We start from the raw sequence: 12,165 nt of genomic DNA, 5'->3' as shown, positions 1-12,165 counted from the left end.
TTCAAGGAGTCTGTGGAGAATGTCAGGAATCAAGGAGAAAACAATGAGATTCGAGAGTTGGGAGATTTACATGTGTGGGATCATGTGTTTTAAATTTGTTGCACAGCCATTTTCCATACATGTGTAATATACGTAAATATACATATGTATAAATAAATTTCATAAACTGAGCAAAATATACAAATATTATACTGATACGTGGCTGCCAAGTGGTAGAGGTTGCAATGGGAGATGTTAATGAGCTGTTTGCTCACTAAAGTATCATTGAGGGAAATAAAATACCTTGCGTATCTTTGTTATTTCCACCCAGATGCATTGAACATTTAAAATTCTCATCAGCAGGTCGGATGGTTTACTGAGCTTGGTTGAATGGGCCTGGTGGTGAGCCTGTAGTCCCAGTTACTTGGGAGGCTGAGGTTGGAGAAGCAGCAGAGCCCAGGGAGGTCCAGGCTGCAGTGGACAGTGATTGTACCACTGCATTCCAGCCTGAGAGACAGAAACTGTCTCATTAAAAAAAAAAAACAAGAAAAACAAACTGTTCTTAAAAGTGAGTGTTCCAAAGAGCATTTTAGATAATGGAAATGGATATATTGTTTTAAATTCAGGAAACTCCTTAATATTTTGCCGTTTGTTTATGATGACACGGAGCGGGTCAAAGCACTTGCACATTGTGGATGGCCTGATTAAGAAAAGCAGCCCTCTTTCCCTGGAGGTGGAAGAAGAGAAGGAAGCTTTGTCAAGTGTTAAAGTTACCTGCCCTAGCTTCCTGACTCCCAAGACATGGTATGATGTGAAGTTTTCAATATTCGTTACCCATTTTGAGTATCTCCTCCCTAGTCCTGCCTTGCAGCCCTCAAGCCTGCCAGAACTAGGAAACTATGTGCTCTGGCCAGGAGTGGGGGGGGGGGTACCTTAGTTTCATGACAGTCTTGCTTCCACATTGCTTCACATTTGATACGGTAGATTTTAGCAACTTTTTGGCTGCTTCCTGGCAGTGGTTAATGGTGCAGTGAAAAGATTAGAAAATAAAAACCGTTCTGTGGAAAACTGGGAGCAAAATTCTCATTAATCCAAAAACAGCAATAGCTAGCATATTTTCCCCAGACCCCGTGATGTAGACATATTTGTCTCTCATTGTTTAAATACAATACTTCTTAACCAAGGGCAAGCATGCTATGCCTTTCTCCTCCTCTCCCATTTGGGTATAAAGCCTGTTATTGTTGATTGTACTGTGGTTGGGTCATTTGAAAATGAGATTTCACTTAAGTAGAACATTTTCATTACAGGATAACAGGCCTCTTTAATTTTGTACTTTCAGAGGGGTTGGAAAACGTTTGTATTTACTCTCAATTTTCCCCTTTAGATCCCAAAGAGGCAGAAAGGATTCGTTAGAGAAGAGGTGATCATGACATACCTCTTTATTGGTGAGCCATAAAAAACCGGAAAAAGAACACAGAAAGTAGGCATTTATAGTAGTAAAATCCTTTTGCAAATTATGTACGTGGTGGTTTTAACTGACTTTGGAAGTTGTAACTTTGATGTGCAAAGTCTTGGTGTATGCTTTTATATCAGAATGTGGCCTGTAAGAACAATGATCATCTATTGAATTTACAAAATACCTTCCCACAGGGCTGGTTCAGCTCTTTCATGGTGGAGAGCAAGTGAATTGACACTCTGTCTCTAGCCTTAAGGAAGTTACCATCCAGTGACTATAGAACAGTATTCTATTCCTGTTCTCAGTTCACTTACATAATCACTTCTTGCAAAGATCTCTTACAACTATTTAAATTCCAGTTGAGTCGGTCTTTTGTGCATTTCGATTTTATTAAATTACAATACATTTCAAATATTTCTTTGCCCTTTTTGTTAGCTTTTTCACTTGTTCCCTTTCTGATTCATCCAGTTCCTTTTACCTTATCCTAGCATAATATTTTAATGCTGTGGAGAACCAGAAATAACTAGAACAATTAACTGGGAGTAATCTTACAGGGCAGGGAAAAGAAGGTGAGGTCCAAGATTAGGTTGAACCCAAAGACAGGTGGGTCCTGATGGGTGTATTGGCCGCTTGGGGCAGTGCTTTTCTTCCCTTCTAGGTGGCCTTGTCTGTTGCCCATTTTCTGCTGTACTTTTTGGAGCAGTAGACACAGTTGAGGCAGGTACAGCCTCTCAAGCCCAACCTTTCTCTGGAACTGACATTTGAGCTGAGACCTGAAGGGTGAGGTGGATGTGGTTGTGCTAAGGGGGCAGGGAAGGGAGTTTCAATACAAAGTAGGGCCTGGGAAGCTAGAAATGACTCTCCCAGCTTATTTTAGACAGTTGTTGGTCTCAAGTGACTAACAGTTGAGATTGGTTTTCAAGGTTTTTCTATATCTTCATCGAAACTTCCTCATATCAGTTGACAAAAGCCAGTGAGCTGCTCAGCGGACCCACTGCTACGTCCTTCGGTTTAACCAGCTGTTTCAACCTGAGATCTGCTCCAGCTGACCTTAAAGGGACCTGTTTAACCCAACCTGCAGCTAACCTCAGCTGATAGCTGCACTGGGCGCTCACTTCCTGTATGTTTGTTTAAAACAAACAAACAAACAAAAAACTGATCAGGCTAATTTCGAGAACATTCTGATACAACGAGTATAACTCTTAGGTTGTAATTTTCCTTGTCAGTTACAAATGATCCTCAGAAGTCGGTCCTGCAACAGCAGTGACAAACTGATTCCTAGTTATTTGCCATCACCTTTTGAAGACTTAGGCTCAGTTTCACAATTAGATCAGCCCTGAAGGGAAACTCCTTATTAGATGTGCTGCATTAGACTTAATTTGCATGGAATAATATTAACAGTATCTGGAGGCTTATTTTCCCTTGTATGCATGTGACCACATAACTGTTCTGCTAACATTAAGTTTTAAGTGCTTTTATTTTAAATATCAGCCTTCGGGGGGAATAATCAAGACCTAACAGAAGGAAAATTAGGCTTATGACATTATCATACAAAAAAGAGAACATTATCATAAACCAGAAAGAAAAACAGTAAAATAAAAATCGTACCAAGTGCATATGGTAAATAAAAAAGAGTGATTGCTGTGATTACTAAAATAACCAACTCCAAATTGAGAAAATAAAGGCTTTTGGTTGAAAAGAAGAGGGGGAGGGTTTGGTTTTCTACCAGCTAGAAAAGGGAAAGTCTCTTAGAGCAATTTCCTTGAGACTTTATTTTTATTTATTTATTTATTTTTACGATGGAGTCTCTGAGCCCAGGCTGGAGTGCAGTAGCGCGATCTCCGCTCACTGCAACCTCTGGCTCCTGGGTTCAAGCGATTCTCCTGCCTCAGCGTCCTGAGTAGTAAAGTGAGGAATTACAGGTGCACATCACCATGGCTGGCTAATTGTTGTATTTTTTTTTTTTTTGGTAGAGACAGGATTTCTCCATGTTGGCCAGGCTGATCTCAAACTTCTGACCTCAGGTGATGTGCTTTCCTTGGCCTCCCAAAGTGCTGGGATTACAGGCTTGAGCCAGCATACCTGGCCTCCTTCAGACATTTTAATGAAAATGGATGATGTAGCGTGTCATTGCTTTCTTCAGTGTGAAACAATTGTCTCAAGGATTTTGATTAATCTGTGAAAGCATCCACATTCAAATGGTACTACATAAGGTAAAAAACTTTATAAAACTCGGGAGAAGGAAAACTCTAAAGTTATTCCTGTTGATTGAATAGGGAATTCTAGAAGGATGTTACCAAGTTTTCACTCAGTTTGGGGAGAGCACTATTCACTGTGACACCAGGGTACCTTTGCTGGCGTGAACATTGATTTTGGAAAGACAGGTCTTGTTCAAGTGTACGAAAAGTAATTATGTCTTTGTGGGACTTGTCAATACTTTTCAGAGACAAAGCAGCATAGAATATAAAAAATTCTCCATTTTCTATGCAGTGACTCCAATTCTATAAAGTGGTTCTGATTATAGAGATACTATTTTCTCTTGGATTTTGGTATCTCTTACACAATCGTTTGCTCTTAAACACAAAGGATATGTTCTAAGACCCTCCGTGGATGCCTAAAGCCACAGATAGTCCCAAATCCTATAAATATTATAGTTTTTTAAACATAAACATATCTATGATAAAGTTTATCTGGCATAGTAAGAGATTACCAACAATAACCAATAATAAAAGAGAATAGTTATAACAATATACTGTAATAAAAGTTACGTGAAAGTGATCTCTCTCTCTCTATCTCTCTCAAAATATCTTATTGTGTTATATTTGCCTGTTTACTGACCATGGTTAACCTCAGGTAACTGAAAATGCAGAAAGTGTGAACCACTGATAAGGGAGACTACTGCATATAGTTAATGTGAATAGTACCATCAAATCTGAGGAATGGTGTGCGAAGCCTTTTAAAAATTTATGAAAAGGCCAGGTGTGGTGGCTCATGCCTGTAGTCTCAGCACTTGGGAAGGCCAATGTGGGTGGATCATCTGAGGTCAGGAGTTCAAGACCAGCCTGGCTAACATGGTGAAACCTCTTCTCTACTAAAAATACTAAAAAAAAAAAAAAAAAAAAAAAAAAGAGCTGGGCGTAGTGGTGCATGCCTGTAATCCCAGCTACTCAGGAGGCTGAGGCAGGAGAGTTGCTTGAACCCGGAAGGCAGAGGTTGCAGTGAGTGGAGATCACGCCGCTGCACTCCAGCCTGGGCGACAGAGCAAGACTCCTTCTCAAAAAAATGAAAAGTTGAAGAGGGAAGAGGAAAGACTTCCTAAATGCCCACGTTAGATGCCTCACAACTGTGTCCCTCTGCCCATCCCTCCTTTATGAAGCAACCTTAATATGCTGAGAAAGTGGAGCTGATCTTGAGATGCCTGGAATGGTGAGGGGAGGAGCAATAGGTATGGTGAGACTACAGACAAGAGGGAGGCAGCAAGGAAGTTGGACACAGAAGCAGCTGAGGTTCCCCCCAAACCCCTGATGCTAACAGACAGATGGCACATGTATGCGGCAGTTTAGATCTGCCATTTAGGGCAACAGGCCTGGATCAAAGTGTTGAGGAAAAATACCAGTAGGCAGGTAGGACTTGGCATTTAAAGTGAGGGCAACAGACATCAGGAGATGCTGTAGACACATCAAGGAAGTTGGACAGAAAAGCAGCTCAAGCGCATTCCTGCCCTTGGCCTTGCATGGGCTTACTCACCAAGGGGTTCAGACAGGTGCCCAGAGGCTTATTCTACCAGTGTGGGCTCAGGAGAAGACGGGCAGCTCTCTTCTCCCTTCCTCCTTTCTTGGTCCTATCTGCCCTGACAGCTGGGCCCAGGGCAGTGCAGTGAAGCAGGAGGTAAACAGATCTTTATTATTGAAAGCAAAGGACCATAGCAACTTAACACAATCATTTAGAAATTTGCTGTACTTAAAATACATAATATTTACTGAAAACACATAGCATGACCTGTCTTTCCAAAATCGAAGGGACAGAATCCTGACTCAGATGGTGTCTGATTACCTCTACTGCTTTTAAAGAGTTTTCATCATTACATTACATTGTGTTCTCACTTAAATATGACAGCTGTCTTAGCTTGGGCTTCTATCACAAAATACCATAGGCTGAGTGGTTATGCAAGAGAATTTTCTCATCGTTCTAGAGGCTGGGGAGTCCAAGATGAAGGTGTGGGCCACTTCGGTTCCTGGTGAGGGCTCCCTTACTGGCTTGTAGACGACTGCCTTCTCTCTGTGTCTCCATATGGCTGAAAGACAATGCAAGCTCTCTTGTCTCATCTTTTTAAAAAAATGTAGAGACAGATCTCACTCTGTCACCCAGGCTGGAATGCAGTGGTGCAATCATGGCTCACTGAAGCCTAGACCTCCTGGGCTGAAGTGATCCACCCATGTCAACCTCCTAAGTAGCTGGGACTACCAGTGTGCATCACCATATCAAGTTCATTTTTTAATGTTTTGGAGAGAGAAAGTCTCACTGTGTTTCCCAGGCTGGTCTGAAACTCTTGGGCTCAAGCGATCCTCCTGCCTCGGCCTCTCTCTGCTGGGATTACAGGCATGAACCACCACACCTGGCCTCTCGTATTTCTTCTTGTAAGGGTACTAATCCTATCATGAACATCCACCCCATGGCCTCATCTAAACCTAGTCACCTCCCAAAGGCCCCATTTTCAAATACGAGCACACTGAGAGGTTAGGGCTTCAACATAGGAATTTTGGGAGGAAATAATTGAGTCCATAGCAACAGCTTTTGAGCCAAAGACATTTTATGTATATGAAAGCAATATGTTTTTGGATATGAACACATATGACATAGAGTATCCTAGGTTTATCTTAATTTTTAGGTAAAATTATAAATTTACCAGCTTATTTTATGTTGATGAAAAATTAAACCAAACAAACTCCCACGTCTCAGGAGGGGCTTTGTGGGGTTTCCATAGGCCTTTAGGCGGCATCCCTGGAGGCTGTGTTTCTGTTAAGGGAAAGTAGGAAGGCACCGACCCTCGTTTGGGAAAGAAGTCTGATCCCTGGGGAGGAGGTTACTGCAGCAAGGTTGGGCCCCAGTCCCAGAAGAGCTTTGCATGCCACCAGTTTTGCATGCCACCAGTTGTCTAGAAAGAAGGGTTTGAACCCCTGTTTGACTCAAGAACCAAGGCATGTGTATCAGTTTCCCAGGGTTGCTATAACAAATCACTACAAGCTAGATGATTTAAAACAATTGAAATTTACCATCTCACAGTCCTGGGGGTTAGAAGTCTGAAGTCTGAAATCTGAAAGTCTGGAAGGCATTGGCAGGGCAATTCTCCCTGCGAAACCCACGGGGGGTTCTTCTCCCTTGCCTCCTCCCAGCTTCTGACAGTAGGATTCCTTGCTTTGCAGCTGCATCTTTACAGTCTCCCTTTGCTGTCACTTTTTCACATTGTCTTAAAAGGACAATAGCCATATAGGATTAAGGACCTGCCCTATCTCAGTATAACCTTGTCTTAAATCATTACATCTGCAATGACTGTATTTCCAAATAAGATCTGAAGTTTTGGGGCTGAGACGTTAACATACCTTCTTTGGGACCTCCACCATTCAGCCCACGATAGTAAGCTAGAAAGCTTTAAGTCTGTAGTGTGGGTGAGAGTAGTATGTTTATCCAGCAGTATGGTAAGAAAGGGAAGGAATGGATCACAAAAATCAAGTGGCTCATACTGTATTAGATACTTGCAACTCTCCAGCCTTGGAGACTCAATGATAAAATTAAAGATACACCTGGGGAAGACACCTCAATTTAGCAGGGATAATCAAGTACTTCCTATGCCAGAGGTCCCTCACTAGAAATGTTTAAAAATGTTACATCATTTATTTTTACCAGTCCCCAAACTCCCTTTTAAAAGCCCTCAACTGGGCATGGTGGCTCACGCTTGTGATCTCAGCATTTTAGAAGCCTGAGGTGGGCAGATCCCTTGAGCCCAGGAGTTTGAGACCAGCCTGAGCAATATGGGGACACCTCGTCTCTACAAAAAAAAAATTAGCTGGGTGTGGTGATGCAAGCCTGTAGTCCCAGCTACTTGAAAGGCTAAGGTAGGAGGATCGATGAGCCCAGGAGGTTGAGGCTGCAGTGAGCTGTGAGCGTGCCACTGCACTCCAGCCTCGACGACAGAGTGTGATTGTCTCAAAATAAATAAAAATAAAAGACTCAGCAGAATCTACTCACTCTGCTTCGGTTGAAAGGAAATTACATTAATGGGGAGAATTTTCTTAGCACTGCTGAAGTGTGGGTATTTCAGTGTTTTACTTGAAGTTTCTTATGCTCGATGTTGCCATATGAAATACAGGGATGGCTGGAATGATCACTGTAGATAGCCGCGGGTTAAGTACAGAAGTAATTAAACTTACCCTCCAAAATGCAGCGATTAAAAGCCAAGGAAATGTATTCCAAATTTTATGCTTGTTTCTGGCAAATACTTTTTTGATGCTTCCCTTAAATGCTTTGCCATTTGGTTTGGAAAAGTTTTCAGGCATCTTTGCCACCTAATTATGGACTATTTCCAAGGCTTTTGAGGAGCTGCCATAAACGGCAGATAGATAGTTGAGGAGAAAGTGCTTGTTTTTATATGGTTTGATCTTGCTCATTAAGGATTGGAATGTAAAATGGGCCATTTAACAATCTAAGATCCTTGCCAATACTTTTCCAAGGTAGATGTGTTATGTGATTTTGATTACGTTAAGTTGCCACATCATAAAGTCATAACTACGGAAAGTTCACATTTGCAAAAAATGTGAAGTCGGGTGATTTCTCTTTCCTCGAGATTTTTTTTTTTTTTTTTTTTTGCTCTTTGTTTTCTGAACCTTTGTAGAGTTAATGAGCATCAAAACTATTATGTGAACAAGAAGGTGTAAAATGTAGCTTTGAAATATAGTAAGAAAATATCTTTCACTGTTTGAAAATTCAGGCCATAGCAGGTGTAATAACCTGCAGCAGAAAGCTTCTTCCTATTTTTCTGTGGTCCCAGTTTCCATAAAAAATGTGAGAGAACATCTGGAAAAGCTATAGGAGAAGGAAATGCCAGGCCCCTCCCCACTGCCCTGGCCCACACCTTTTAGTGTCTTAGAAACAGCACCGAGTAATTTAGGACTGCACACTTGTTTAAATCTGAGAAGCTTGGCAAAACAAAGTCAAATCCAGAAATGCGAAAGAAAATGCCTTTATGAGGCTACTAGTCAACAGAACACAATTTTTATTTTATACTTTGGGTGGCCTCATGCTATACAAAAAAAGTTCACTTTAGCGTATTAGTGAAGGGACACATTGTGACTTGGTTTTTTCAATTGCAAAGTATTTGGGGTAGGAAGTAATACCAGCCTTCTCTTCAGCAATAGGAATTCGTAGTTTTAAAGAGTTTTGTTCTCACTGAATCCCTCCAGCTTGATTGGATGAAGTTGCTGAAAATGACAATTACCTGCTGAATTCTAGCTTGTTTTTTTATTTTAGTGAACACTGTACTTTAGAAAAGACGCAGTTGGGTTAAAATGTGCGCTACACCTATTAGACACACGCAAGCGACACGCCTGTTAGAATGCTGGAGTCTAAAACACAGCACCAGCAAGGATGTGGAGCAATAGAATCTCTTTTCATTGCTGGTGGGAGTGCAAAATGGTATAGCCACTTGGGAAGAGAGTTTGGCAGTGTTTTCCCCAAAGCTAAGCATAGTCTTAGCATATAAGCGAGCAATCAAGATCATTGGTATTTCAACATAAGTTGAAAACTTAGGTTCACACAAAAATCTCATGAAATGTTTATAGCAATGTTATTCATAATTGCCAAAATTTGGAATAACCAGAATGTCCTTCAGTAGATGCATGGATAGACCAACAGTGGTGTAACACTGTCTGTTACTAACGGCTGGGTGCGGTGGCTCAAGCCTGTAATCCCAGCACTTTGGGAGGCCGAGACGGGCGGATCACGAGGTCAGGAGATCGAGACCATCCTGGCTAACACTGTGAAACCCCGTCTCCACTAAAAAATACAAAAAACTAGCTGGGCAAGGTGGCGGGCGCCTGTAGTCCCAGCTACTCGGGAGGTGGAGGCAGGAGAATGGCGTGAACCCGGGAGGTGGAGCTTGCAGTGAGCTGAGATCCGGCCACTGCACTCCAGCCCCGGCGACAGAATGAGACTCTGTCTCAAAAAAAAAAAAAGAAATGTGCTAAAAGTAGATACATGTCATTATACATTTGTCAAAACCCAACGAGCTCTAATGAAAACAATGGACTTTAGTTAATAACATATCAATATTGGCTCATCAGTTGTAACAAATCTACCAAACGATACAAGATGGAAATAATAGGGGAAGCTGCTTGTGGGGAGGTGGGTGTGTGGGAAATTTCTATACTTTCTGATCACTTTTTCTATAACCTTAAAATTGCTCTTAAAAAAAAGTATTTTTTTAAAAAGCCATTAACTTGTGAGAAGACCTGGAGGAAACTTGAATGCATATTGTAAGTGAAATAGTCCAGTCTGAAAAAGCTACTATGCAATTCCAAATATGACATTCTGGAAAAGATAATACTATAGAGACAGCAAAATGATCAGTGGTTTTGGTGGGGAGGGATAAAATAGTTGAACAGGGGATGTTTAGATCAGTAAAACTATGCTGTCTCATACTGTAGTTGTGGGTACATGTCATTATACATTTGGCAGAACCCACAGAATTGTATGCCACAAAGAGTGAATCCTAACGTAAAGTTAATAGTAACATGTCCATATTGGTTCCTCAGTTGTAACAAATGTACCACACCAATGCATGATGTTAATAATGGGGGAAACTGATGGGGGTGGTTGGGAATATACGTAGTTTTTCTCTCATTTCTGCTGTAAATCCAAAACTGCTCTAAAAATGAAACATTATTAATTTTTTAAATCAGCAAGAAATTATATGAAACTCAGTTTTCAGTCTTTACAAATAAAATTTTACTAGAATACACACACAAATGTGCATAGTCATAGCCTTCATTGGGCCCATGTTGGCCTGCATAGGTAGAGACCTTCCCAGTGGGGCATTGCTCTTCCATAGCATCCATGGGGCTGCACTCATCCTATGTTGAAATCTTCAGGAGGTGGGACTCCCCTGCTCCCTGAGTCTCTTGTTTACTTATACACAGCTTTGATTCTATGCCTGGGTTACTGGGCATCTCAGAATTTCTCATCTGTAAAACAAGACTCGAGTGCTTACTCTTTCTCTGTCATTTTTCCTAATTCAATTTCCATACCCCACAGGGATGCTTTTGAGAGAATGATACATTAGAAGTGTAGGTTTCCTTACTGGACGAAACAGAGTTCCTGAAAGAAGGGCTTGATTGAGATGAGTGAATTTGGAGCTGATGTCAAATCAGGTTAGTAGCATTTTGAGGCATAGATACTTGTACAGCTGGAAAACAACCGCAATTGATGATCTGATGCAGTTTTATGCCAGTAGGGGCTGGGGTGGGGGCCTGGTCTCAAAATCCACAAATCTCCAAGTTTAACAACGTATATAACATAGTGGAAATAATCTGAGTTGTAAAGGCAGTTATGCCTCGGTTTGCATTTCACATCTCCACCAGGCAGCTGAGTGGCTTTGGGCAGGAGTTTAGCGTCTCTGAAGCTCAGTTTCCATATCTACGAAATGGGAACAGCCATACCTACTTCACAATTACCTAGGAGGATTGAAACAGACAACACATATCGAATGTCTTACATGGGTCCCGGCATAGCACCAGGTACAGCTTCTGAACAGGTTTCATTTTGAGTTTTGTTTTTCCCTTCTTGAATGTCTCAGAAGAAGCTCCAATCTATCCTAGTTTTGTCCTCACTCAGATGACCAGGAAAACGTGTTTCAATGTCAAACTAAACGTTTTTTTCGATGTAAGTCTCTTTCATTTGTGCTGTATCCTCTGGGCATGCTCTCAAAAGTCTTTACAGAAGGTGGCAATTAAATGATTCTCTTGATTTCTTATAGATAAAATAACTCCAATTACTCTGACCTGTTGGAATAAGAGCTGTTTAATATTCCTTTGAGAATGTGCCTTCCGTCTCTCCAGTTTCTCCCTGGTCCCTTAGAAATAAGTGGATCGAAATGGAGTACAGTCTTTCCTATGGGACTGACTGACATAGAGGGTGCCAGAAAGATCACTTCCCGGGCCTTTGCATGCTGTGTTCAGTTTACTTTGTCTTTCTGTGTTCTTTTTCTTTCCCTCCCCCCATATTGTTGACTCCTGACCTTCTCTTTGTCCTGCTTTTTTTTTTTTTTTTGTCCTTCAGAAATACTGCTTATTGGGGTTGGGTACAGTGGTCATGCATGTAATCCCAGCACTTTGGGAGACTGAAGCAAACAGATTGCTTGAGCCAGGAGTTCAGGACTAGCCTGGGCAGCATGGTGAGACCCATCTCTAAAAAAAAAAGAAAAAAAAAAACAAGCTTATTGGTTAAGACCGAAAGCTCTGGAATTGGATGACTTGAGTTTGAATCCTACCTCTATTACTTAGCAACTGTGTCTTTGCTGAATTCACTTAAATTTTCTGAAACTTAGTTTCCTCATCTGTAAAATGCAGTGAACACTGTTGATAGGGTTTGGCTCTGTGTCCCCACCCAAATCTCATCTTGAATTGTAATCCCCATGTGTCAAGGGAAGGACCTGGTGGGAGGTCATTGGATCCTGGGGG

At 41.4% G+C, this 12,165-nt stretch overlaps 1 protein-coding gene across 3 annotated transcripts in view; it reads left to right on the top strand.

Annotated features, from left to right (window-relative positions):
* The window catches only part of CSGALNACT1 (chondroitin sulfate N-acetylgalactosaminyltransferase 1), a 367,289-nt gene that overhangs the window by 122,847 nt on the left and 232,277 nt on the right, over positions 1–12,165 (top strand). Inside the window, exon 1 of one of the 3 annotated variants that reach the window (XM_033226923.1) lies at positions 10,751–10,857. The exons of the other annotated variants lie outside the window; for them this stretch is intronic. The gene's annotated coding sequence lies outside the window, so the exon portion shown is untranslated. Of the gene's footprint in view, positions 1–10,750; positions 10,858–12,165 lie in introns of those variants that run through there. 3 annotated transcript variants of the gene reach the window in all.

Source organism: Trachypithecus francoisi, unplaced genomic scaffold (assembly GCF_009764315.1).
Source record: "Trachypithecus francoisi isolate TF-2019V2 unplaced genomic scaffold, Tfra_2.0 Contig01440, whole genome shotgun sequence".
NCBI lineage: Eukaryota > Metazoa > Chordata > Mammalia > Primates > Cercopithecidae > Trachypithecus > Trachypithecus francoisi.
The sequence above is the reverse complement of the archived record's forward strand: the minus strand, read 5'-3'. Positions and strand labels throughout refer to the sequence as shown.